The sequence below is a fragment of the Camelina sativa genome, chromosome 20, assembly GCF_030686135.1.
Source record: "Camelina sativa cultivar CO46 ecotype springtype chromosome 20, ASM3068613v1".
In the NCBI taxonomy this organism is placed as follows: domain Eukaryota; kingdom Viridiplantae; phylum Streptophyta; class Magnoliopsida; order Brassicales; family Brassicaceae; genus Camelina; species Camelina sativa.
The window spans coordinates 28,996,995-29,000,524 of record NC_141899.1 but is presented as its reverse complement, the minus strand read 5'-3'; the positions used below and the strand labels follow the sequence as shown (position 1 = coordinate 29,000,524).

The 3,530-nt window shown below is 43.8% G+C and overlaps 1 non-coding gene across 1 annotated transcript; it reads left to right on the top strand.

Annotated features, from left to right (window-relative positions):
- The first annotated feature begins 593 nt into the window (after positions 1-593).
- LOC147919532 (small nucleolar RNA R71) lies at positions 594-700 on the top strand. The gene has a single exon (XR_015594354.1). It is a non-coding gene; the product is annotated as a small nucleolar RNA R71 (small nucleolar RNA).
- Positions 701-3,530: the final 2,830 nt, after the last annotated feature.

The window sequence follows — 3,530 nt, the reverse complement described above, 5'->3', positions numbered from 1 at the left end:
TAGGCTGAACTGGTTGAGGGCGGAATCCTGGTGGTGGTCCTGAGGGAGCTTGGTACCCTTGCTGAAACTGTTGTTTAGGGACGAATCCCTGATTGTAAGGCACAAAAGGTTTTTGTTGACCTTGTTGTTGCTGCTGGGGAGGGTACACCTGATCCTGTGGATTTGCAACGTTGGTGCTCCGGTAAGACAAATTGGGGTTCGTCTGATAGGGGTTGTAACCCTTGTTGTATCCACCTTGATTCTGGATGTAGCTGATCTCCTCAGACTGCTCACCCTCCCCATCTTAGACGTGAAAATGTTCACCCTCAGATACGAAGTGGATGCTCTTTTGTTGGTTGAGCAAGAGACGATCAAGCTTCTCATTGACATTCTTGAGGTCTCTCTTGTACTTCTCCTCAGAGCCAGCATCTCCTCTAACTGTGCGATCATAGTCGTCATGGTAGTTACCATCAGACTGGGCGAGATTCTCCACCAGTTGCCAACCTTCATCGACATCCTTGTTCAGGAAGTTACCGTTAGAAGCGGTATCAAGCAGCATACGTATTTTGGGAAGGACACCACGGTAGAGAGTACTCAGTAATGACTCGTTGCTGAAACCATGGTGTGGGCACTGGCTGTGGTAACCCTTGAAACGCTCCCATGCTTCACAGAATGATTCTGAGCTCTTCTGAGTGAAGCTGGAAATCTCATTCCTGAGACGTGCTGTTCTGGAGTTGGAGAAAAACTTGGCCAAGAATGCTTTCTTTCAACCATCCCAGGTGGTGATGGATCCCTTGGGAAGGTTTTTCTCCCATTGATGAGCCTTGTCTCCCAGGGAGAAAGGGAAAAGGTGCAACTTGTAACCATCCTCACTCATGCCGTTGATCTTGGTGAGACCACAAAGACGGTCGAACTCGTCCAAGTGGTCGAGTGGATCCTCCATCGGCAACCCGTGAAACTTGTTTCCTTGGATCATGGTGATCAGACCACTTTTTATCTCGAAGTTGTTGTTCGGCACGGCGGGAGGAACGATTCCAGCACGCTGAGTATGAGTGTTCGGTGCATCTCCAGCACCAATGTTTCGCGGTCTCGGATTTGGTCCGTTAGGTTGTTCCATAGTGATTGGTGCGGGATGGTCAGTGAGTTGACGAGGTTGTCGTGGTCTTTGTAACCGATTGATTTCGTCGATAGCAGGGAGGAGATTCTGATGACCTCTTGATCTGGTGTGCATGCAATGCTGCAATCAACAGGTTCCTGAGATGCAAAACAAACAAGCAAACAACCAAAACAAGTCAGTACTCAGAATGATAAGTGTAACAGAACTTAATCTTGCAAAACTTGAAATCTCAAATGTAGCAAAACAAATCCCCAGCAATGGCGCCAAATTGATACTAGGATTTTTGTGTGTCTTATCCTAGCAGGTTCAATTAACCTTATGTAGTTGTAGTACTTAAGGTGTCAATCCAAATGGGATGTTGCTAACAATCAAGATGCAATCAAGCAATTACAAGTCAAGCCAATTCAAGAAGAGTGTTTGTCTAACAATCCTAGAATGGTCAAAATGCAAAACGAAAATGAGTTACAGAACTAGAAACGAGATTGCATGACAAGAAGCGGAAATGAATAGAAACTTAAACGAGTCTAAGCATGAACTACAAGAAAACGAGGAACGAAATAGTCTCGGGGATGTAATAAAAATCAGAAAGATAAAAGTCCTAAGGATGGGAGTAATTGATGTCGGTGGAGTATCCTAGTCTACAGAGTGTTTAACATGCCACAAGCAATCTATCCCTAAACAATGAACATCACAACTTAGCTAATCCAATCTCTTGGTAAAAGCTACTCAGACTCAACCACTTCCATACCTAGCTCTCGCTAGAGAAACGTGGTCGGGCAGGCATGACAAACAAGTTCATTCATGTCAACAAACATCCTAGACAACTAATCTCTTAGGCTAGGAACGTAAGTCTTTGGCACTAGTTGGTCAGACATTTCATCGAACACCTTTTGGGTGTGGAAATGTCTCGAACCTAGTTCCAATTGATCAGAGAGAAACTAGTAATTCTAACTCTAGTCCAGAAGGGAATCATATAAATCAAACTTAAACACCCTACATCCTAAGATCCTCCACCTAATCTATCCCATCCTCAAGAACTAACGCACTACTCAGATCCGGAAATCAACATCAACAATACAAACACAGAAAACATTGAAACAAGCATTCTTAGATAGGTAAAAATGAGATAAACAAGTTTGTAGAAGAAATCAAATGCAAATACTCAATGTATTAAAAGATATCTGGATGCAAAGTCTGAGAACGGTTTTTGGTGGCTAGGGAAACCTTAAAAAATAAAAACGAGATAAAAAACTTAGATGATGTCGCAAAGACTTAACAAAACGTATTTATAGTAAAGACATAAAATCCCTAAAACTTAAAACGACAAGATGAAGAGTCGGTTTGGGAATCTCCTGAAGCGTGTAAGATGGAACGTCTTCCTGACATGTGCAAACGAGTAGTGGCTCGAGTGAGTGATGGCGTTGGCTCAAACGGTAGTCGACGACAGAGTGATGGCGCGACTCGAGCGGATGTGTGATGACGGAGTGACGGCGCGACCCGAGCGGATGTGTGATGACGGAGTGATGGCGCGACCCGAGCAGATGTGTGATGACGGAGTGATGGCGCGACTCGAGACAGCACGACTCGAACAGCACGACTCGAGCAGCACGACAGGGCGACTCGATCTGGATGTATACGCCTCCACTAAAACGATGATAACTTTTGAACCGCACCTCCGATTGGCTTGAAATAAACGGCATTGGAAAGATGACTCAATTCTCTACAACTTTTATGAAGACGTCGAAAGCTGAATCCCATGACAGCGCGACTCGAACGGCACGACAGCGTGACTCGAACGGCACGACACCGCGACTCGAACGGCACGACAGCGCGGCCTGGCTCGAAGGTCTCCTAAATACCTGAAATACTCCAAAATGCATGATGTATGCGAAGATAATGCAAGAACTACCTAAATATGCAATTTGTACAAAAGAGACTAGAAATTTATGCAAAACAATTAGTTATCCTTACTAAATGCATGACAAAATTATGTTTAGCAGAGACAAAATATAGACATATCAATAAGTGTTGCTAGTCTTAAGTCTTCACGATCTTCACTTCGACTGTATGCATTGGAAGTGGAAAAATTGCCCAACCGCCTGGAAAGGAATGTATTCACGAGGCACCGGTAAACCAACAATTGTTTTGGAGGCGGTAGCTTCACAAGATCTCTAGATATGGCAAGCATTTTTTGGAGCTCCAGGTACTTGTAACGATTTAAATGTTCTTGATTAATCACCAGTATTTAATGACATTATTTACGGTCGAGCTCCCGAAGTTACGTACAATGTCAACGGAAATGAGTATAATTTGGCTTACTATCTGACGGATGGTATTTACTCGTAATGGACAACATTTGTTAAATCCATCCCACAACCACAACATCCGAAACATCGTTTGTTTGCAGAAAAACAATAAGGTGCACGAAAAGATG